Here is a 26141-nt window from a genome sequence, read left to right as displayed (position 1 = left end):
AGATGCCCATCAACAGATGAATGGATAAACAAACTATGGTACATACACACAATGGAGTACTATGCAACGAGAAAGAACAATGAATCTGTGAAGCATCTCATAACATAGATAAAACTGCTGAGTGAAATAAGTCAATCACAAAAGGACAAATATTGTATGAGACCTCTATTGTAAAAACTCTTGAAAATAAGTTCACACACAAAATGTAACAATCTTTGTTGGTTACCAGGGATGGGAGGGGTGGGAGGGAAATAGTAAATAGGCAATAGATAAGTGGTATCTTGGGTGAAGGGTGAGACAGTACACAGTACAGGGAAAACTAGCACAACTTGTACAAGGAAAGGTCATGGCAGCTCCACAGACACATCCAAACTCCCTGAGGGACTGAATTGCTGGTCGCAGGGCTGTGGGGACCATGGTATCAGGGAACATCTAGCTCAATTTGCATAACTGTTAACAAAGAAAATGTTCTACATTCTGCCTTGGTGAGTACCATCTGGGGTCTTAGACGCCTCTGAGCAGCCATCTAAGATACTCCACTGGTCTCACCCCTTCAGGAGCAAGGGAGAATGAAGAAAACAAGATACAAGGAAAAGATTAGCCCAAAGGACTAATGGACCACAACCACCACAGCCTCCACTGGACTGAGTCAAGCACAACTAGATGGTGCCCAGCTACCACCACTGACTGCTCTGACCAGGATCACAACAGAGGGTCCTGAACAGAGCTGGAGAAAAATGTAGAACAAAATTCTATCTCACAAAAAAGGATGAGATTTACTGGCCTGACAGAGACTGGAGAAACCCCGAGAGCATGGCCCCCGGACACCCGTTTACTTCAGTAAGGAAGTCACTCTGAGGTTCACCGTTCAGCCAAAGATTTGACAGCCCCATAAACCAAAACGAGACTAATGGGGCACAGCAGTCCAGGGATAAGGACTAGAAGGCAGGAGGGGCCAGGAAAGCTGGTGATAGGGAACCCAAGATTGAGAAGGGACAGTGTTGACATGTTGTGGGGTTGTTAACCATTGTCATAGGGCAGTATGTGTACTAACTGTTTAATGTGAAACTATTTGTTCTGTAAACCTTCATCTAAAGTACAAAAAAAAAAAGAAGTATCTATGTCAGATCAAATTGACAACAGCAACTCAAAAGGTTTGATGCAAAGCCTAGCGGGCAGTGAGTTGAAGAAAATGGTGATGGAATAATTTGGAAAAGGATAGCAAAAATAGCAGCACAACTGGAAGAAATGTAATCGATTTCACTGAATTGTACATGTAGGAAGTTTTGAAATGGTATATCTTTGGCTATGTATATTTTCACCAAAAAAAAGTCCTCCAAGGTCAAGAAGCGAGAGTGTTGACATGTCGTGGGGTTGTTAACCAATGTCATAAAACGTTATGTGTACTGAAGGTTTAACGAGAAACAGTTTATTTTGTAAACCTTCGTCTAAAGTGCAATGAAAAAAAAATGTAAAATAAATAAATAAAATGATGCCTGAACGAGATATACAAGATTTCCTTGAATAGATAAATAGTAGCTAAATAGATAGAAGATAAATAGATAAATGATAGATGATGGATGGACAGGCAGATGGATGGACAAATAAAATATTTGTTTCTGATTCAGGTGAGTTTATTTTCAAACTTAACCCTAGGTGGGTAGAGTGATCATATGAGAATATTGTGTAGCTTCTCTGGATCTTTTTGACATTCAGACTCTGCCTCTTTCCTGACTGCTGGTCTTGAACTGGCTTCACTAGACCTGAGATAACTGATCAGACCTGCCTGACTACTAGGCCACTGGTTCTGGCAAAACTCATCCAATTTATTCTCCTGTCAACTATGCCCAGGTGTGATGTTAGGAAAGCTCCAAATAAAGCTACCATAAAAGACTCAAAGATCTCTCGTGATCCAGCTGGAATAATTTGTCTTAATCCAGTAGAAGTGTGACTGCCCCCAAAGAAATGATGCATTCTTTTTCTTTCCTGGACAGTGAGAATTACGCAGTGAACCATGTTTCTTTTTGACTTTGATCTCCAAGAAGGTCAAAAGCAAATCTGCAGCTTAATCATATGAAACTTCATGAAGGTGTTGCTTTTTATTTTCCCCTTTCATGCCTAACCTACTCTATTTTGGTTTTCCTTGCTGCTGATTTTACATGTATTTAACCAATTAAGCATTTCTCCAGCCGCTTCCTAGGACCGAAAACCCATTGCCATCAAGTCAATTCCAACTCATAGTGACTCTATAGGACAGAGGAGAACTGCCACGTAGGGTTTCCAAGAAGCAGCTTGTAGTTTGAACTGCCAATCTTTTGGTTAGCAGCCACAGCTCTTAACTACTGTGCCACCAGGTCTCCTTCGTAGGACACTATTCTTATATATTAATAATTGTTTTATAAGAAAAAAATTCTCTGAGAATGTGTTTGGAAAATGTTGCATACAAACTATATCCCCACCCAATCCCCAAGAGTCACTTCATACTGAATTTTAAAGAAACCTATCCTAATTCATTTAACAAAAAATTTCAAAAAAAAAATTTGAACACGGATCATTTTGCCACTATATTAATATCTAAAAATATTGTTTGGGAAGCACTGTGCTATTTCATTACGTGTATTTCCTAAAAGCCACTCTATATCCTTGGAGGAATGAGGAAAAGTTTGAATGAATGAATGATAAAATGGACAAAGTAGAATTGAAAATTATTTTCTTTCCAAAATTGTACAGTATATCCTTTTAATGTTCAAGTTGTATTGTAGAGCACAGTCTAATATGTGGAAACTGCTATGTTTATTATGACTAGTCTCTTTGAAGAAAAAAATTGAAGCAGCTTAAAAATAAAGAAACAAAAATTTAAGGGAATTCCTAAAGAGTAAAAGATAAGAAGCAAGTAAGAGGGGAGAGAAAGAAAAGGTCAAACCAAAAAAATAAAACCAATGAAAGAGAAGTTACTGCAATAGAACTTAACCCTGAGGTTCTTACCATCCAAGACAAATTAAAAGAAGAGACAGAGAACACACAGAGGTTTTCAAATTAGTACTCTTAATAAAAGAAAGCAGACTGCTATACTGAATTATCAATAGAAGAAAACTTTGGTCATTCAGAGTTCTAAGAAGTGTTTATCATGTAGAAACTTATGCTATTTAAATGCACTAAAGAGTCAAATAATAATCTGATTATAGGTGTCACAAAGTAACGTCATTTTAGAAAGATTCAATTATAGATATTTTAAGTGTGCATCAGGAGATTTTTAAGAAATATAAATTATATGCACAATGCATGCACTAAATAGAGCCAGAATGAGATCCTTTCTGTCTCCTTGTTGACTGAGTGCCGATCCGTTGCCAGCAGGATACCAAAGTAAATGAGACAAATCCCACCCTTCATATATAAACTTCACAGGAGAAAAAAGAAAATCTCTTTAATGGCTCATAAATCCCTTGGGAAAATCAAGACTGTCAAAAGGCACTAGAGAGTAGATTTTGGAGGAGATTAGTAAAAAGAATTCTCTGAAGAGAGTTCATAAAGGATGACTTGGGTCTTCTTGATAGGGCTCCCTGGAGGAGGAGAAGACTGACAGAAAGAAGATGGAGTGCACCTCTGGAAGCCTAGACCTGAAGAAGAAGATGGAACTGACTACCAGGAATAGAGATGAACCCACTAGCCTGACTTACTGGACTGTGAGGGCAGAAACCACAAATGTCAATCTGGCCATTATACTTCCGATGCTCAGCACAGTGTAGAGCAATGCTATTATCTTACTCCTAGCTTACCTCTTGCACCTGAGTACTACTAACCAAGGTTATCATGATGCTTTCTAACTTTCCAACGGCTTTCATTCCAGTTGCCCCTCCCATGAGATCTCTTTTCACAGAAGTTGTTGTTACATAATTTCCACTCTGCTTTCTCTCTTCACTCTCCTGCCTTCCCTTCAAACTTCTTGTTTAACCAATAAAATAACCTCAACTATTACAGCTTGGGAAAAAATAAGGTATTTAAATTTCCACATTTCCTCATTTTTAGGTATATTTAATACTTCTGAAATAGAAATATATGTAAAAATTGATGTATATATTTAATATAGTAGCATTTCCTCCCTCTTAAATAGTATTATATAAATGATACATATTATATAAATGATACATATTACACTCATTGATATCTTAGAAGAGACATAGTAATTGACATAATCAGTGACATTCCATATTACTTTGTTTCATTCAGAGCTCTTTGGGGACAAGTGACAGAAAAGAACTCAATCTAGTTTACTCTGAAAAGGGAATATATTTGCTCACATAACTTGAAAGTCTAGGGATCCAGGCATGTTTTGACCCAGGGGATTGACTGATGTCTTCAAGGCTCTGTCTCACTATCTTTCTTCTATTTTGGCTTTATTTCTGGTAGGGTATTTCCAAATGGCAGGAAAAAATGCCCATTCCCTAGCCCTTGGAGTTTTTATTCATGGATGAGAGGGTGTCATTCCTAACAGATCTAGAAAAAGGCCAAGATGGCCATGGATTTGGTGGAGGGGGTAAATGAAAGGGGGATCAACGTCTAATGCACCCCCTGAAGTGACAATGCACAAAGAGAACTCCAAATGGTATGGATTTTCCCACCGCTTAGATTTCCAGCTCTTGCTAAGTCAGAGCTGAAGCTCAATAAAATGGCTTGTTGTAAAGAATGTGCCAGGTTAGGGTATGCATTCCACAGTGAAAGCAACTGTCCCTAGATTATGGGTGACAAAATGAGAGCCACCATTTTAAGTATCTCCAATCCTTTCATACAAAGCCATTCTAATAACATCCCTCTTTTTTGTTTGTTTTGTTTTCTCATTATTGTTTTATTTCCCTAAGTACTAAGACTTTATCTTCTAATATTTTGCTTATTCTACACTTCCTGAAAAGGAATTGAGACCCGCCAGCAATACTGAATAAACAAGGAGCCATGCCTGCCATCTTCAGTAAGATAGAGAGCTCACGAGCTGAGCTATACACTTATTAGGTAATATCGGAACTAACCTCTGCCGTTTGAGCATCTCCTTATGTAGGTATACTTCCGGTTCCAACTCAGTTAAAGAAAACAAGAGACTGGGGTCTTCGGTCCAGCCAAAACCGGTCTTGGACAGCTCAGGCCCACCTGAACTGCGCGGTACCTACGACCCTGTCCCTCAGACGACTTATTGACGTCAGATGCCGGAATACGCCCCCCGTGTCTATGCCTCGCACGTGGGCAAAACGCCATCTTTGTGCCCCACCCCCACCCCTTTCAGACTGAACAGGCGCAGAAGACCCAACTGCCTGGAGAACGCCTCTTCGGGTCAAACAAATTAGCAAGCTGGCCCCACCTGAGGGTGTTCATGGGAACCCCAGACCAGATTTACTTCACCCATATAAACCCCTTCGGCTATTGTTATGGGAGGCAACTTGGCAACCCAAGACCCAGTGTGCTTCTTTACTTGGCCACCTAAATAAAGCTTTTTCTTGCGCTTTCATCCGCTCTGTGTCTTCCTAGCCGCATCAAGCAGCCTGGAAGTGTCAGGTTGCAGAACCAGAGATCATTAGATCTAGAAGAGAATATCATCATCGTCCGGTCTGGCATCCCCACTACTATTCACCTCATAATGTAAACCAGACTCAAAGAGATTGAGACTTACCCAAGATCACACAGAACAGAGGTAGCACCCAGTGCTCGCTCCATCATACGTTTGTGAACTAAAAAGTATAATTCTTGTTGTAAAATCATTTAAAAAAATTTCTCTTGCAAACTTTCACTTAGAGCACAAGAAATAAATAAATAATTTACAATCCCTGACAGGGATGGATTACCCAGTAAGCAAGATAAGCATGGGTTTACTAGTGCTTACTTACTAAAAAAAAAAAAAAATTGTCTTAAACTCCCCATAGTTTCAAGGACATGTATCTTCATCTTCTAAGGACTCAAAAGAAAATGGAAGCTGCTACTGAGTTTTAACTCAGAAAATATTTTAGGTGGGTCAACGATGTGTTCTGTGCTTAACAATCGGCCCTTAAGAGTGTTTTGGATAAGGGGGAAGTGTAGAGTTTAAAATCAAGAAGTTTCATTTTAAAACATTTAAATTTCATTTAAAAATATTTTAATAACAATTTTTAAAGTGCGACTGTATCTAAACAATAAAATAAGTCCTTCAAATATTCTTTTTAAAAAGCTTTGAGCTGCAAAGATGCTTCCATTATGCCCTGTAGACTTGAGCTCAACAACTTAAGAAACATTACTGTATTCAGATGACTCTAGGGTATGAAAAGCAATTCCTCATACTTTATCAGCTTTTGACAATAGGCATTTATGGGCCTGAGTGATCTAAAATAGATTAATGAGGCACTAAAGTACTTTAATGAATAATGGAGTATTTTAAATTTTATTTTGTTTTTTATTCATTTAACTGCAGTCCATTTAACAGCTAAAACACTCCCTGCTGAACATATTAAAAGGCATATTACATCAAAGTTTTATTAATTTATTACATTTTAATTCATTTATCATTCATTCAGTTTATTAATTTATTCACTGAATTGAGCTTCACAATACCAACATTGAAGAAATTAATGATTTTACTGGACTCTGTGTGCAACAAAGTAAGTTTTCAGTAGGTTAGCCAGGGAATTTGAAATCTATGAGCAAGAACATCATTGACATAATGTAAAAATGCAGTTATCATTCCAAAGGGCATAGGATGAAATGGGTCCACTCCAGAATTTTGATTCTGTCTCCCTTGCGAGATAGAGTCTTTAAAATAATCACAGATGGTTTGGGGGCAATGACATCGTTCCCTTTTTGTCTTCTCAGTCATCCATTAGCTACATTGCCCCTGCCTCCCTCAGGGATTCACTCGTTTTAAGTGCTCCACCTACCCTCAACTCACTGACCAAAATAATATAAATCTTAATGAACTGGTTCACACCAGAGTCCCACCTGTTCCCAGCTAGACTAACAAGGAGTAATGGTGGAATTTCAAGCATGTATACCCATCATAAAGAAATTCGTAAATAATATTTGGCAGACTAATGGGGGAAGATTTTTTTTTTCCCCCTTGAATTGAAATGTATGTGGAAGGCTGCCCTTGCCCCTTAGTAACTGAAGTCATTTAAAAAAAAAAAAAATTCCTTTTTAACAGGTTAGGACATTATTTACCAGAAACTACCTTGTCTTTTGGGCCCACAGAACCCAGGCTCTTTGGGAAAAAAATCTTTTAAGGAAATCCTGGTTCCTTTTTCCATTCATCTGACTTGACTACCTTAAGTCACCATCCTCCAAAGTAGTTTAAAATGAGCAACTCTCTGTACTGGCTGCTTAGCTCTGTAATAAGAGCAACTGGGCTGATGCATGTAAATTGTGCCAGGAGGGTTCAGCCCCACTCCTGAAAGTAGATAAACTCTGGATCATTCTTGCTGCTGAATCACTTCTGAACTTAACACCCCAGTTCTCCAATGAGTGTGTTGTTATCTTAGTCCCCAGTACCTGCCTTCCTCCCTTGCCTTGCACAGTGCCTTCCACATTTTTCAATAAATATTTATCACATGAATGGATGAATAAAAGAATACCAGCGTCCTAGATGTCCCATTCTTATCTGTTGTCCCTGCTTTATGCCTCAATCAGTCACAAACTGGATTAGCTACTCATGTCTGGGTTTCTGATACCTGGTACTTGACTGTCCTAAGGCACCATCTGGACTGCTCCTATTACTTGAAGCTCAGATTCTCTTATGTCTTGTCCTGAATTGATACCTCTGACTCCGGGATCCCATTTAGATTTTAGGGAATCCTTTTCATGTCCCTCAAGATCTCTCCTCCAAAGTTAAATCTCACAATTTGGGGTATAGCTTCAGGTATATTTTCTATGAGGCCAATCCCTAGAATGACTGACCTTGAGCCATAATCTCATGTTCAGACCTATAGGTTCTTCTCTTTCTACCAGGTGTGTTTACTTAGTCCCTGCCTGACCTCTCCTGATGTACACTGCCACTGTCTAATGTCTAGAGACAGCTGGTTCTTTTCTCTTTTCATATAGAAGGATGAAGCAGACATTCTAAATACATTCGTTTCTACAGCCATCTTCAGAAATATATTCTAGAGCATCCAGTAATACAAAACATGCAGATTTAAAAAAAAAAAAATCTCTAGATCATGCCAATGTTCTGCTATCTCATCTCTGATACCAGGCTGTTGAGTACCCTGAGAAAAAATTACACCACATTTATTCATTCAAAAATATGCATAGAGTATCTATTACATGCCAGATTCTCTAGTGGATTTGGACGGGGTAGTACTGAACAAGACAGACACAGTTCCAGCCCTCATGGTGCTCACAGCTGGCCCATTTTTCATGGATGGGTGTCACTACAAATTCACAAGTTTCCAGCCTGTCTTAGTTATCAAGTGCTGCTATAACAGAAATGCCACAAGTGGATAGCTTCAACAAAGTGAAATTTATTCTCTTACAGTCTAGTAGGCTAGAAGTCCAAATTCAGGGCATCAGCTCCAGGGGAAGGCTTTCTTCTCTGTCAGCTCTGGAGGAAGGTCCTTCTCATCGATCTTCCCCTGGACTAGGAGCTTCTCCGCACAGGAGCCCTGGGTCCAAAGGATGCACTCTGCTCCTGGCACTGCTTTCTTGGTGGTATGAGTTCCCCGATTTCTGCTTCCTTCCCTTTCCTTTTATCTCTTGTAAGATAAAAGGTGGTGCAGGCCACACTCCAAGGAAACTCTCTTTACATTGGATCAGGGACATTACCTTAGTAAGGGTGTTACAATCCCACCCTAATCCTGTTTAACATAAAATTACAATCACAAAATGGAGGACAACCACACAATACTGGGAATCATGACCTAACCAAGTTGACACACATTTTTGGGGGACACAATTCAATCCATGATACAGTCTAAATGCACTCTCAACCCTATCCAACAATCCTGTATGTCCCGAGACAGTTCTCTTTCCCATTCCTCAACAATGCTCTTTCAAAATACCTCTAGCCACTGCAAGCTTCTTTTCCTCTGCCTCCTGCCTTACTCTTAGGCCATGGCATCACCTCATGCTTCATGGAAATCCACTCAAATGTTATCTGCCTTCCTCAGTTCAAAACATATGTCCACTCTTGCTTCTTTCCTCTTGTCAAACTGGAAGCAGTATCTTTCCTTGTCTCAGAGATAAATCTGATAATCACCCCCCTGGCCTCCTCAGACACCTCCATTCATCAATTATCTTCACCTCCCTTTCCCGTGTCCTCAACAATTCCTCCTCTATAGATTCCTTCCTGTTTAAACAGGCTGAAGTAATTCTCAGTTAAAAGGAAAGCCCTATTTTGACTTTTCCTATTGTTACTTCCCTTTTCCCTTCCCTTCAAGGTCAAGCCACTGAAAAATTTGTTTCCATCATGGCTTCCACATCTTTACCTCCCACTCAGTCACTCTCTGCAATTTCTTTATCTTGCACAATTACTTCTCTACCAACTCTGGTTCAGTGATGACTAATTTTATAAATATCTGAGATGTTATTTTGATAAAATTAACCTAAATCAGCCACGGTTTTAAATTTTTTCCACTGAAATCAGGAGAATACACATGTGTTAGCTTTTTAGCAATTATAAGCTATCACACTGATTCAGGAATAGGCCCAGCTTGAGGAAAGCCAAGATTCACAGGTTTGGCCTTGGTCAAACTTAGTAACACTAAACATATAAAAAGAATGAGGAACTTTAAATTCCATTTACTATTAGACATTATTATTATAATATCCAATTTAAAATGCATTCTTATACCTCCTAAGCCTCATTCTAATGATTTCATAAATTGAAGAGAAGGGAATAAACAGAATATAAAAGCATACTAGGAAATGTATTTGACTGTACAATATTTGCCAGTATGATTGCCCAGAAACATCCACGGCATTATTGAATTCTGCCCATAACTTGCCTGCTCACAGATTTCTCCTGGAACTGTGTGATGACAATTTGTCTATTGTTACTTTTCTAGAATTGTACTTGTTGATGCTGCAGTGTCATATACATGAATATAGCTTGATTTATATTTTTCTTCTTGTGTTGAAGCTTGAATAATACTTTAAATAAGCATTTTGTAAAATCCTTCATGGAGGGGATTTTTTAAAGTAGTATTTGGCCCTTACCTATAATTATAATCAATCACACCTAGAAAAATGCATCTATATTTTAGGCATAATTTTCCATTTTTTATTTTTGCCTGATGTGCATTTCAGAATTTAATACATAAAAGGTATACAACTTTCCCCGGACAAATACACTATCTGTTTTGTTGTATACATCACTTTTCCCCTTAAACTTTTTAAATGTATATAGGTAATTGGTTCATTTTTCAATGATTTTCAACTTGAATTTAAAAAACAGCTATGCTAAGCAATAAAAGTTCAATGTAAAAGCCTCAAAATAATACAGAGTTTGCTAATGAGAATTCATATACAATACCAAAAAATCACCAGTTAAGATTTAAACAAATAACTAGCAGCATCCTTTTTGTGCATTCTAGAAAGTTCAACGGAATAAAAACACCAGGGAAGGGGAAAGAGGAAACTCCTTGGAAGTAATTACAACAATTAGATAACCTTTCTATTATTCAGTGAAGCCAGTGACATTCAAAATTAAAGTATTTTACCATAATTATTGATCATGTCTGTGTTTTACAGAACATAAGCACTGGGAATAAACAGGCATTATTCTAAAAGAAATGGACTTGATTACACTGAGCTAAACATATATATTGATATTGTTAACAGAAGCTGTCTGAAAATTATGCCTAGGATGTCTGGAATCTTAATTAAAATTCAGGAAACTGGTGAAGCTAGGAAGCTAGATAAAAAAGAAATAATTCCATCTCTGGCTAACTCCCAAAGGCCAAGTCTCTTCTTATGAGCTGTACACAAGACACCATGGGTAGAACACTGTTGAAACTTGTCCCCCTTTCTCACTTTGTTACCTCCACCCGCTCCCAGGGGTAAATCTAATTAAGTAAGAGAGTAGCCTGCCCATCTTCTTAAAAGTTCCCTGTAAGTTGCTTTTCCTAGCCACTCTCTTTCCCTGATTGTTCCTTTCACTAAGCCTGCACAGATCCTTGGCCAACCTTATTCTACATACCTGATGTGAGGAGATAAAAGGTCCAGATGCAAATATTGATGGCATACATATCTGTTTATTATCTTCCACATTCTGATTTTTCTTTTCTTTCTAATTTTCTACAGTTCTTCCTGTTTCTGATTTTCTGCATTCAATGTCTCATTCTTTTATCTAGGCGAACTGAAATATCTGACCTATTTGTTCATTATATCTGAGAACTATTTCTTTTTTTAATAATTTGTTTTATTTTGTTGTTGTTGTTTTTGAGAATGCCATATTTTTAGGCAAATAACATGTACCCTCTGCCTTTGTTTGCTGGCTGAGCCCTCCCCTCTTGAGTTATTTTTGGGTGCATTATGCTAATTTGTTTTACAGCAACATGTAGAAGAGGATTGGCATGATGGCACTTGTGAGGGTGCCTCGCAGGGGGAGGGTGTGGCCGGCAAACAAACCCAGAAGGTGCAGGTTATCTGTGTAAAAATAAGGTATACACAGCAAAAACATATACTAATTCAAGTTTCTACACGTACAATTCAGTGACATTGATTACATTCTTCTACTTGTGCAACCATTCTCACCCTCCTTTTCCAAGTTGTTCCTCCCCCATTAGCATAAACTCACTGCTCCCTAAGTTTCCTATCTAATCTTTCAAGTTGCTGTTTTCAATTTGATCCCATATAGATAGATCTTAAAAGAACATAATGCTCAAGGAAGACATTCTTTACTAGTTAAGCTCAACTATTATTTGCTTTTAAGAAGAATTCAGGAATATTCTTGGTTTAAGTTTTAAGGATTATCTTAGGGAAATAGTTTCAGGGTTCATCCAGCCTCCATAGCTCCAGAAATTCTGGATTCCATGAGAATTTGAAATTCTGTTATGCACTTTCCCCCTTTTGATCAGTATTCTTCTACAGAATCTTTGATCAAAATTGAGAACTGTTTTTTAATAAATTTTTCTGAAAGATTTTTTTAAACAGTTCATCATTCAGAGATGAGCATCCAGATTTACTTCCCTGGTGAGGTATTAGATGGAGTATTAAAGCTGTGTACATGGAATCCTAAAACCTCAAAGTCAGATTTTCCACATAATATTTCTAAATAATTGGATAGCTATGATTTTAAATCCCTAAACTGAAATGAAGGAACCCTGGTGGCACAAAGGTTAAGTGCTTGGCTGTTAACCAGATGGTCAGCGGTTCGAACCCACCAGTGGCTTCCCAGGAGAAAAGACCTGGTGATCTGCTCCTATAAAGATTACAGCCTAGAAAACCGTAAAGGGCAGTTCTACTCTGTCATATAGGGTCACTATGAGTTGGAATCTACTCCATGGCACATAACAACAACAGCAGTATGTTTAATACATTTTAATGTATTTACAGAAAAGTTTATCTATTAACAGTGAAGATGGTAATAGGTTGAAGGGAGATTTTCTCATCATCTCAATTTCAAAAATTTTTTTCTCCAAAGATCATCTTTGTTTTCTCTTTTTTATTCTGTTATCAATCTACAGAATTAATAGGGTCTATTAGTTATACAATAATTTATACAAGAACACTGATCACTGCTTCTTAAAAAGTGAAGCTTTGCACTTTTCTCAGAGAGATGCAGTATACTCATTAATCCCTAAATCATGATCTTATGGTAGCTTGAATCTGAAAGGCCAATTTAAACATTCTTAGCAGTAAGGTAATGTAAACATTCATCTGCAAATGCCAAGAATCATGCACTCTGATGAGTAGATTTTTTTTTAACCTGGCATACATACAAAAATTGCTGAAGAGTTATCAGCCTTTAAAGCAGTTTTACCAGCTCACCTGTCCTCCAGCATATGCCTGGATATAATTATCTGCAATTTTACTACTCATTCAAAATAAATTGCTAAAGGAGAATGAAGAACACCAATGACACAAGGAAAATATTAGCCCAAGAGACAGAAAGGGCCCCATAAACCAGAAACTTCATCAGCCTGAGACCAGAAGAACTAGATGGTACCAGCTACCACCAATGACCACCTCGACAGGGAACACAACAGAGAATCCCTGATGGAGCAGGAGAAAAATGCGGTGCAGAACTCAAATTCTGGTAAAAAGACCAGACTTAATGGTCTGACTGAGGCTGGAGGGACCCCGGAAGACATGGCCCCCAGACTCTCTGTTAGCCCAGAACTGAAACCATTCCCGAAGCCAACTCTTCAGACAAAGATTAGACTGGACTATGGGACATAAAATGATACTCGTGAAGAGAGTGCCTCTTAGCTCAAGTAGATACATGAGACTAAATGGGCAGCTCCTGTCTGGAGGCGAGATGAGAAGGCAAAAAGGAACAGGAGCTGGTTGAATGGACACGGGAAATCCAAGGTGGAAAGGAGGAGTGTGCTGTCACATTATAGTGAGAGCAGCTAGGGTCACATAGCAACGTGTGTATAGATTTTTATGTTAGAAACCGACCTGAACTGTAAACTTTCACTTAAAGCACAATAAAAACAAATAAATTGCTAATTTCCTCAGGCAAGAGGGCCAATCTACTGAACAATGTTACTGTGGTTTAGTCAGTGGAACTATGACTCAACCAAGTAAAATGTGTCAGTCAAGTTAAAGGAATCACACGATGATTAATTAAGTTTTTTGGTGGTTGATAATGCAACAAAAACTGATAAGGATGGCATGTAATTATAAGCTTCTTCCTGGTGGCATAAAGTGCAGTCCTCAGGGCTAATGAAACATTCCTCATATTTACCTATTCACACTCATATTCACATGCTGGTTAACCAGAAAGGTTAAAAGCTTCCAAATCATGGAATTACAAACAAATTTACTAGATGGCCGAGTAGTATCTACATATTTCATCAATAAATACAGGTTTATTTAATTATTCTTAGTGGCTGTGTAATATTTCATTGATATACTACTGTTCCAAAATTTATTTAACCAATGCTGTACTTGCAGATCCTCAGATTGATTCAAAATTGTCACCATTATAAATAGTCTGCAATGATGGTCCCTTGACCTCACTGTATATCTACCTAATTATCTTCTTACAATAAATGCCAAGAAGTTGTAAATTACCAACTTGTTTCCTTTGCCAAATTTCTATTAGATATCTAAAATATGTTTTTCTTATTTATGTGTAAGAGATATTTGTATATTAAAGAAATTAAAGCTTATTGTAAAATATTTTCCCTGTTTTCCATTTAATTTCTGATCTAAAATTTTAGGTCTTCTGATTTATCAATATTATTCATAGTTTCCAATTATATAATGTTGTTAGATTAAATCTACCTTTCTTTAGGTTAAGAAAAATCTATACATCAAGTTTAACATGGAGAAATGGAGAAGGATCATTTTTGCAACAAAAAAAATATATCTTTAATATATCAAAATATCTTATGTGTGAATAAGAAAATTGCAAACACCACAATCAAAAAATGGTGAAAAAGGAACTTGGAGCAATTTAAAAGAGAAAAAAAAACACACACACATTATTGATATTATAGTTTGGGAAAAGCCTTATAAATATAATTCACCTATATGTTATTCCTATTCTCTCGTGGCCTCTTTTATAGATTTAAATCTTTAACTTATCTGGAATTTTGTTGCTGTGTAAAACATAACATAATAAACCAGGTGTGTTTTCCCAAATGATTAGCTTGTTGCCCTCTGTATTAGATAACTGTTATAGAAATTTGCATTGCCTTTCCAATATATATTTTTTTCCAATATATTAAGTGGAAGGAAGCTATAAAATCCCACTTTCTTCTTCATAGTATGATTTTAAGGATATTAGAGCCAGGCAAGACTTCAGATATCAGCAACTCCAACTCTATTATTTTACAGAGAAGGAAGGTTATATAACTCACCTCAGGTTATGCAGCTACTTGAAGATGGAGCCAAGAACTGTAATCAGTAACCTATATTTTTTATTTAGTAAGAAGAATAAGGATATCCACTTGGTCTTTTGCTAAATCTAAGATAAGTGAGTTGGTATCCTAAAGACAGGATAAAAGTGAATAAAACATTGGATCAAGAGATTTCGAACATCTTTTGTATGAGGTACTTAAGAGCCATCACTACTAACTTATCTCCAACTTTATTTGTGAAACTTTAATTGGAACAGATTTTCCAAGTTTTTTTTTTTTCCAACCAAATATATTCACTTGCCACTTTTTATCTATGAGGTCACAGTAATGAATTAGGCTTTAAGATGGGCAGATCTATTCAGCAGAAAAATGGTGCTCTAGAAAGCCACAAATAATTATAAGATCTTGCCCAGTCTTTGTGAATTCTAACATAAAATTAGGCTAAAACCCCTCTGGAATGCGAGTTGTGTTTAGCGCTGATGAAATGCAAATTATAGTTTCAAAGAAGAAAGCAGTCACTGAAAAGCTAATGACAAAGTACGAAACTTCTTGACTAATCTGCTTTTTATAAAATTGAGTATTTGTGAAAAAATTACATGCTTACTTTTATTCTAAAATAAACAGAACTGAGAAGGCAAGATATAATAACATCCAACTAGCAACCTACGTGACCCTACCCAATTTCCATTTTTTAAAATACCCACAAGACAGAAACATAAAATGTCACCAGACTTGATGAATATAGAGTAATTCCAAAACTGCATCAAACATCCTTAACTATAGCATAAATAGTGCTAAAATTAGGGCCACCCTATGCTTTCCTTTATAACCAAAAAATAAAAAGGCACACCAATTTGGAAAAGAAGATAAACAATTCATTGTCCTTAAATTGTCTATGCCTGGTTCATAGATCCAGGTCCTCATCAGAGAACCGGACAGGTGTCTTCTACTGTGTGGCTGATCCTCTCTCTATGCAGTGGCCTGAGAGCTGTGTTTGCCCTCATATTTCAACATCTATTCCAAACAGAGCAAAAATCAAAGATACAGTTGATCAACTCAGAATCCATTGATCCTTTTCATTGTCTCTCAACCCCCTCGTGTTCTTACTTCTCCCCATACTCAGCTTAAATTACATTGTTAATTGCTTTAATAACTCCTTGGTCCCTTTGTTTTATTTGATTGCCTTGGAAAATCCCCAACTCTGATTCCACTGACTCTGGGCCAATACTTGTGCACCTGAAAGTTGCTGGAGAAAATTCCTTAACCAGCTGACAAATTCCTGTCTGTTTAAACTCCTATCCACTAAGTTTAAAGGGGCCTGTCTTAGTTATCTAGTGCTGCTGTAACAGAAATATCACAAGTGGGTAGCTTTAACAAACAGAAATTTATTTTTTCACAGTTTAGGATGCTAAAAGGCTAAATTCAGGGCACTGGCTCTAAGGGAAGGCTCTCTCTCTCTGTCTGCTCTGGGGTAAGGTTCTTTTCTCTTTTTGGCTTCTATTCCTAGACTCCTTGGCAATCATGTGACATGTATTTTCCTCTCCATTCATGCTTGCTTGCTTAATCTGCTCTTTCATACCTCAAAAGGATAGACTTAAAACGCACCCTACACTAATACTCTCATTAACTTAGCAAAGAAAATCCATTCACAAATGGGATTATAACCACAGGTATAAAAAAAAAAAAAGAAAACCGTTGTCGTTGGGTCAATTCCTACTCAAAACGACCCTAAAAGACAGAGTAGAACTGCCCCATAGAGTTTCCCAGGAGCAGCTGGTGGAATCAAACTGCTGATCTTTTGGCTGGCAGTCACAGCTCTGAACCACTGCATCACCAGGGCTTCAACCACAAGTATAGGGGTTAGGATTTACAACATATATTTTGGGTGGGGGAGGCCACAATTCAATCCATAACAGGGCCCTTAATGGTGCACATTAAAAATACCTCATATTGACTAACGAGGTACAGGAGTCCAGTGACAAGGGCCACAAGGCAGAAGGGGACAAGGAAGCGGGTGATAGGGAACACAAGGTTGAGTAAGGATATTGTTGATGTGTTGTGAGATTGTTAAGCATTGTCATAGGGCAACATTTGTAGTAACTGTTAAATGAGAAAACTATTTTGTTCTGTAAGCCCTCATCTTAAGTGAGAATAACAGCACAATTGGAAGAGCGTAGTCAATGTCACTGAACTGTGTATGTAGAAATTTTTGAAACGGTGTATCTTTGGCTACGTGTATTTTCACCAAAAAAAAAAAAAAAAAAAAGGTTGAGAATTTAGAGGGTTAATATGTTGTGGGGTTGTTAACCAATGTCATAAAACAACATGCGTACTACTGTTTTCATGAGAAACTATTTGTTCTGTAAGCCTTCACCTGAAGTATAATAAAATATAATAAAAAAAAATGCTGAAATCAAAAAATACCTCATATCTGTGGTTCATTCACTCTTCAATTTTCCAGTCAACTACTTCAGACTTTTCTTTTCTCTTCTCCAATTTCATCAACTTCTTCCCCCATCCTCACCCTTAGCTGAATGAGAAAAATAGAATAAATCAGAAGGGAGCTTCCATAAACTCCCCCACCACATCTGTTCACCTACCGTCAGCTTTGTCCATAAACTCTGGCTCCCTCAGATAAATTGTCTACACCCCTATCAATGGCCAACCCCTATACTTGTGGACTACATTCAATCCCACACAATGATACTGCTTCAGCAATTCTTCCCTCTCTTTTCTGCATCTATTCTTCTCTCTGCTTAATGATTTCTATCAGCATTCACCAACTTGCTATTGTATCTCCCATCTGCATGTATTTCTCTCACCCTAAAAAAATATATATAACATCTCTCTACTTGCATTTTCTCTGGCTACAACCTGTTTGTCTCGTCCCCTTCAATAAAAACTCTTGGAAATCCTTGCCTATACTTGCTGTCTCCAAGTTCTCACCTCTGATCTTTTCTTGGAGCACTTGGATGTTTTCTGCCTCAACCACTCTACCAAATTTTATCTTTGACCTCTATATTGCTAAATACAGAGGATAATTTTCTTTCTTCTTCTTATTCGAACTATCAACAGCATTGCACACAGTCTATCATTTCTTTCTCCTTGAAACTCTTTCTCCCCCTGGCCTAAAAAGCATCACGCTTTTCTGGTTCTCCTCCTGTATCCCAGGAATTGAAAGATAGTTCAATAAGGGCATTATAAGGTTGCCATTGTAAGACTTATATTATTTCAAAAATTCTAGCCAACTTAATAAGACATATGGCAGAAATAAGAGGTTAAGACATCCAAGAGGAGAAGACAAAACGATAATCTGTGGAAAATTATCTACCTAGAAAAATCTAAAAGAATCAGTGAAAAATTATTAAAACTAGTAAGAGTTCAGTAAGGGAGCCAAATACAAAATAAATATATTTAAAAGGAATAGTTTTTCTGCATTCCAGCAATGACCATTTTTAAGTATATTAAAAGAGAAATTCATGATACTATCAAAAATTTAAATTACCCAAAAATAACTTGAACACTAAATGTGCAATTCCTAAACTGAGAGAATTACAAAATGTTACTGAGGGATATAAGAGATGACTTGACAAAATCAACAGAGATAAATGCAGAAACTTAAAATAAGAAGAAAATAGCTTATGGCAAGGTTGAAGAAGACTCCTAATGTCCTCTATTACTGAAATAAATAACACAGTCCTGGGTTAGAAGCTTAAATATCATAGAGATGTAAATCTTGACAGATTAATCTACACGTTTAATAAAATTCTTATCAAAATCTCAGTACGACATTTCTTACAAGGTGTTAATGTGGTTCTCCAATTTACCAAGAAGACTGGGCAAGCAAGACAAGAGAGGGTCAGTGGAAAAACAGAAAATCCAAATAAAGTCTCAAATTTAGTTATTAATAGTGTACCAGTGTTAATTTCTTAGTTTTGATAATGGTACTATGGTCACATAAGATGTCAACATTAGGGGAAGCTTGGTTAAGGACGTTTGGGAACTAACTCTGTTTTATCTTTGCAACTCTTTTGTAAATCTAAGCTTATTTCAGAAATAAAAGTTTAAATAAGCAAAATTAAAAGGAGGAAATTCTCAAATAGATTATATTAAAGCAATTATAGAGCTACAATGCTTTAAACAATAGGCACAAAAGAATGGTATAAACAAAATAAAAGAGATCAATTTGTTATCTTACACCAATGAAGATAAAAACGATTATTCAACAAGTGGTGCTAAATGGGAGTTAATTATGGGGTGGTGGAAAATCAAATTTAGATCCTTACTGTTATGGATTGAATTGTCCCCCCAGAAATATGTGTATTAATTTGGCTAGGCCATGATTCACAGTACTGTGGGATTGTCCATCATTTTGTCATCTGATGTGATTTTCCTATGTGTTGTAAATCCTATCTCTATGATGTTGATGAGATGGAATTAGCGGCAGTTTATGTTAATGAGGCAGGACTAAATCTACAAAATTGGATTGTGCCTTGAGTCAATCTCTTTTGAGATATAAAAGAGAGAAGCAAGCAGAGAGACACGGGGACCTCATACCACCAAGAAAGCAGCGCCCAAAGCAGAGCGCGTCTGTTGGACCTGAGGTTCTTGTGCGGAGAAACTCCTAGTGGAGGGGAAGATTGATGAGAAGGACCTTCCGACAGAAAGCGAAAGCCTTCCCCTAGAGCTGATACCCTGAATTTGGCCCTTTAGCCTTCTAGACTGTGAGAGAATAAACTTCCGTTTGTTAAAGTCATCCACTTGTGGTATTGCTGTTATAGCAGCCCTAGATAACTAAGACACTTACCTAAACCCATAACAGAAAATAAAGTCAAACTGGATTGTGGAGTTCAATATTAAAAATAAAAGCTTTTTTTTTTTTCCCCCAGAACCGAACAAGAATGTTAGTAAATACCTATGATGGTTAATTTTATGTGTCAACTTGGCTAGTCTACAGTGCCCAGCTGTTTGGGCAAATACTAGTCAAGAGTTCTTAAGATGGTATTTTGTAATATGCTTAACATTTATAAACAGTTGACTCTAAGAAGATTACCTTGATAATGTGGGTGGGTTTCATCCAATCAGCTGAAGGCCTTATGAGTAAAAACTGAGGTTTCGCAGAGAAGAAGGAATTCTGGCTCAAGACTTTAACATAGAAATCCTGCAGATTTCAGGATTTCTTCCCTACAGATTTCAGATGCGCCAGTCCCCACAATCGTGTGACCTTGTGAGCCAATGCCTTAACATAGAAATATATATTATTGGTTCTATTTCTCTGGGGAATTCTGACCAACACAATACACATCTGATCACAGAATGAAAGAGGAAATTCAAAGCACAGAGGCAATGAGTAAAACTATGAAGAACGACAACAAAAAAATAGATTTGACTGAAGAAAAACTTTAAACTTTTATCTAAAAACTTCAAAATAATCGAAAGGTTAAAAAAAAAGTGGAAACTTTATTTGCCTTAAATATGGGAGATAAAAGTTTAAGGTATTATTTTATTAATCAAGAATATAAAAATTAGTAAGAAATATTAATTTTTCTTACTAGGAAGAAGGGGAAAGGACATCAACAGATAATTCCTAAGTGAAATAGAATTGGCTAACAAATACACTTTTAAATACTCTAGTCATCAAAAAAGGTAAAAAAATTATGACAGAACTTTTTCATCAACCATAATAACAAATATTAAGACAGATGACAACATCTCATGCTGATGAGAATCTGCTGGAATAGACTTTACACTGTTGGCATCATTGATGAGAGTGTAAATTATACAAGCTTTCTGGAAAGCAATTTGGCGATGTACAGAAAAAACCTTTAAAATTATCATTTCCTTTTACCTAATATGCAAGTAAAGATTTGTATATATGGATATTTGTCAAAGTGTTACTGATAATAGAAAAAAATGGAAATGATCTACATATATGCATAAGTACACACTGAGAGACTACAAGGAAATACCCAAAATATTAACAATATTTATTGCTGGTTGATGGTATTATGGGTACTTTTACTTTTATTCCTTTTGCTTTTTCAAATGTTCTAATCTCTCGCATAACATATTAATAGAATTATGTGATTCTATTTTCTTTATATTTTTCTCTGTTCCTAATGTTTATTTTTTTCTTATAATGAAGATAGAAATGTGATCGTTTACACAGAGGAAGTAATGCTTAGAATTGAGCAGTATAGGAAAGGTTTAAATCCATCTGGATTTTTAAATATTCAAAATATAAGACACCTTAATGTTGGATAATAACTTGATATTCCACAGAAGATAATAAAATAGACTGCCATATTAAATATGTCTTATACCACAAGAGAGCGTGCTGGGCCGTTTGGCATATGCTTATTCCAGAAATGATTGTATATAGTCTCCAGGATTTATCTTCGTATTTCCTGTCCATAGACCCAGACCTCTGGTTGATCAATTCTGGTTCTCCTTCCAATCCTGCCATTATTTCCTGAGGCTGCTAGGGTATGCAGGCCACTCAGATTGTTCTGGTCCCTAGGTGGCTGTGTTGGTTTGAGGATTCCTGGAGATTCCAACTTGCTCCAGGAAGGTTCTAGTTCAAGACGCCTTTTGCCCTCCAACACACAATCCTAAATACTTCCACAATCATCCTCTTGGACTGTGGGGAATTGCTTTTGGGTTCTCAGAAATAGATGACAGCTGTAAGTTTTTTTTTAAATTTTGACAAAAGTTTCGCACAGTAATACCTTCACTGTGAGTGATGGACTCCTACATATTCTATTCTATTCTATTCTGTTTCATGTTTTTTAAAGCCACTAAACTGACTTCATGAGTTTCCAACAGGTCTTAACCCTAAGGGTGAAAAACACTGAACCAGAAAATATGGAGGATGCTAGATAGCAAAAAAAACTCACAGTCAGGTGTGCAGAGATGGAGCAAAGAGCAAATCTGCACAGAATCGGGTATTCATCAGCATTGCCTCCTTTATGCAGAGTTTCTAGAGGTGGTGATTAAAAATAAACTAAGATAGTATGTAGACTTGGCATTAAATAACACTGAATACCAAAGTGAGAAGTTGTTCTCATCTTGATTCTATTTCAGTCCCTTTGATTGTGATAAATAGAAAGCCACAACTGTCAATTCTTGCTAGGGGAAACTCGTTGTTAAAATTACTTTTTTAATTGATCAGATATGCACATGGACCAAATAATAAAAATAATTTAAAATGCTTATACAGCCTTGCTATAGGCCAGAAATTTTCCTAAGCACTTTTTACATATTAATTTATTTCATCTTCATTATAACGCTAAGAACCAAAAACCAAACCCATTGCTGCAAGTCAATTCCGACTCACAGTGACCCTACAGGACAGAGCAGAACTGTCCAATAGGGAGCATCTGGTGGATGCAAACTGCTGACCTTTTGGTTAGCAGCCATAGCTCTTAATCACTGCACCACCAGAGCTCCAAGAGGTAAGTACAATTAAGATCCCCATTCTACAGATTAAGAAACTGAGATCCAGAGAGATCAAGTAACTTGTTCAAAGTCACACAGTTAGTAAGTGGCAGAGCCAGGATTTGAACCCAGGCAAGCTAATATATGCTCTTGTCTACTATTCTAAGATTTAAAGAGTCAAAAAAGCTATACAGTGAAAAGTAAGGCTCCCTTCCACTCCATTCTCACACATCTACCCACCCTCTTTTCCTTCCAGAAGACAGGTGTTCTCACTAGTTTTCTGAAACTCTTCCAGATATATTCCACACATATAATGAATAAATATATAAAACCCTGTGTATTACAAAAGAAACTTTTTCATTTAACAATCTACTTTACATAAAATCTTCCAGAGTTTTAATAGCTGTATTATATTCTATTATATTGATGCACCATAATTTATATTGTGGTACATGAAGGGGATACCTGAATGGCTAAAATGTAGGAAACACTTCTAATAAATGTTAATGGTTTCCTTGGACTGCCTGAAGCAGGAGACCAAAAAAGGGGGAGGTGTGGGAAGAGAGTATAAACATTTTTAAGCACCTCCACAGTCCCTTCTATAGCTTTAATATTTCAAATACTTTCATGATTACAAAAACAGGTACCTCCAACTCTGGATGAGTACCACCCAGCTCACAATCATTCTTTACAACTAGTTTGACAACTGTAGCCATATTCAAAACAACAGCCCCCTCAGATGTCTCTACGTGGTGATTTCACTCTCACTCATGGATTATACTGACCTCATATTCTAACTCATGCCAGTTCTTTTGTTTCTTTCCCCACAATGCCTGGTAAAGTGTACTCGAAAAATGCTGACTACCCGACATGTTTCATCAAACTTTCTGTAACTGATTGCACGACGGAATTCTATTCATACACGTGTTTCATAGAATTTCACAGGCATTGCTGGGCCTATAATTTGTCTACCACTTTCAGTTTGCCAAAATGCTCTTGAGTTCAACTGTGTTGCCATATCTAATGTATCTTTAGCGTGTCTAAGATGCCCTTAGGATCCAATCTCTTTGCTTTCCCACAGAGCTATTCTGAATAACAATACATCATTCCACAAAAGCATACCAATCACTTGGGGTGTAGTCTTGCTCTGGTCTATCCAAAAGTACTTCTGGACCCACCGAAGTTCTAGAGAAGAAGTTTACTCAAAGGAAAATAAAAACACAACGCCTACATAGTTACTTTCCTTGAATCTTTCATAAAGTATATTCTTTAGTGATATCAAGAATGCTCATTTGTGAACCTCAAATCACTTCCAACTTCGAATTCGTTTCAAAATTACACTCCAGATATATACAATATATTGCAACATTAAATAATTAACCAAATATAATGTCCAAATCCTTTTACAGAAACTTCTGATCTTGTCCCAGTGGCTACTTTTACAAATCCCAGGTTGAAAGCATTTATTAATACAAGCCATGAACTGCTAGCTTATGACTATGCTATAGCCATGTGACCTTTGTTTCCTGTTTATGTTTCCATAAAGATTCCAGTTTAAAAATATTTGGGAGTCCAAGAATTGTTCACCTTATTTCAAGTGCTAATTGCAACTAGTAATTGTTATTTTCAATCAACAAGTTACTTAATTTTTCAATACCATCTATACTTTTATTCAAATTCTGTACTGAATATATTACATTTTAGCCATTGGACAAAAATGAAATATTGGTGGAATTATAGACCTTAAGGTTAACGAGTGCAACCCTCACGGTTTACTATCCACCCAATAAAGATAGACTACAAATTCTCCAGAGCAGGAAATTCTTAAAAATATCACATAATTTCATTTCAGTGTGTCACATCGGGTTTCAATTTTATCCCAAATATTTCCCACTGCAATTTAAGTATATGTCAATTTTTTCTTTTTGATAACTCTGCAAATAGAGCTTTCTTCTTAATAATTCTTCAAATCCTTTTTAATATTATTTAAGATATTAGGACACATATGGGACTTCCTTTTTCTTGCTAAGTAATGCGTATCTCTTTAGTAGTGTTTTCCAATAGTTTGTCAGTTCTTTGCCATGCTCGTAACAAAAAGCGCTTACTGAAGGAATTAATCAAGATCAAATTCCTCTCATCATAGTCCATAAGATGGATCTGGACTGGCTAGGTCCCTCATTTTGTAATAGCAGTTGCAGCCACCACTTCAGGGAATACTTCTTATATGTCAGACACTGTTGTAAACATGGAAACACAGCTTAGTTCCTATAAACATTATAATAGCCCCATGATGTCAATACTATTATTGACTCCAATTATGGATAAGGAAACCGAGGGCTGGAAAAGTGAAGTATTTGCCCAATACTGCATACCTCATATGAAGAAGAACTGGGACCAGAGCCCGGGACTATCAGGCCAAAACCTTAAATGCCATGTTCCTGTACTGCCAAGGTAATGAAGTCTTGTGATTAATTTATATTTGGTCTCACAGGAGGTGGTGGTGGGACCTACTCCAAGGTCACATGTTGCAAAACTAATCAATCAGTAAACTGCAGGTAGACATTATTGATTTAACAGGATATAATTGCTTTTGATGAACAAGTTGCCCCTTAATACTGAAAATTACTAAAATATATCTTAACTAACAGCTGGTCAATATCTTCCACTTTTATCCTAACTTAGCCTTCATTTAATTTCATGGCTTGCTGATTCATTTGCAATTTGTGCTTCACTGTGACCTCTATATTCTTTTCTTTTTTCACCCTTAGGTCTACATCAGGCATTCCTAGCACAGTAGTGAATTTAATTCCAAATGGAGATAGATTTTCAGTTGTACTATGATTACATGTCTGCTTTTCTCTATGTAGGTACATCCATATTAATTGTATATAAAATTCTTTTTAAGAAACAGAAAACTGGTTTTCCCAGTTTTCAACTACATCCTCTACTATTTAAAAGCTTTTAGGTACCATTTTATATTTGCAGAGTATCTTAATTGTTTTGGTGGCTTTTCAAAACCAGATACTAAGCACAGGACGGATTTCTGCCAAGGGGCACCTGCAGTTAGAGGCAGAGTTGGCACTGAAACTCTGTGCTACTGAATTACAACTCCCCCATCTGCTCCTTGATCCTCCGAGCAGCACGGATGCCCAAAGGTTTAAATAAACAGGAGAACTAGATATTCATCAGTGGGGCTAAGTTTTTCAATTATCTTTCCTCTTTGAACACAACACATTATCATTGCTAAATCATCCTGTTAGACACATAAAACAGATGTAGCTAAAACACAACTGCATTAATTTTAGAAAATATCTGGGAGTTAGATGCATGGTAGAAGAATAGGAGGCTGGAATAGTATGTTGGTTTTGATAGCTTTTCTTCAAATGCAGTTCAGTATTTGGTTTGTGATGTGGAAAAGGAGTATAATAAAGAGAGAGGTTTTTTTTTCTTCAAATTCCTTATATAGAGGTCATAAAAAGAACAATATTGCGTTGATGTAATTGGTTTACTAGTTTTCTTTTTAATTAGTTGCTAACATTTAACTATTAAAAGTATTCACATAAAACCCCAGATTTCCATAGGGCACCCAAGGTTGAGTAAGGACAGTGTTGATGTGTAGTGGGGTTGTTAACCACTGTCATAGGGCAACATATATACTAACTGTTTAATGAGAAACTATTTTGTTCTGTAAACCTTCATCTAAAGTGAGAATAGCAGCCCAACTGGAAG

Source organism: Trichechus manatus, unplaced genomic scaffold (genome assembly GCF_000243295.1).
Source record: "Trichechus manatus latirostris isolate Lorelei unplaced genomic scaffold, TriManLat1.0 scaffold00136, whole genome shotgun sequence".
Lineage (NCBI taxonomy): Eukaryota > Metazoa > Chordata > Mammalia > Sirenia > Trichechidae > Trichechus > Trichechus manatus.
The sequence above is the reverse complement of the archived record's forward strand: the minus strand, read 5'-3'. Positions refer to the sequence as shown.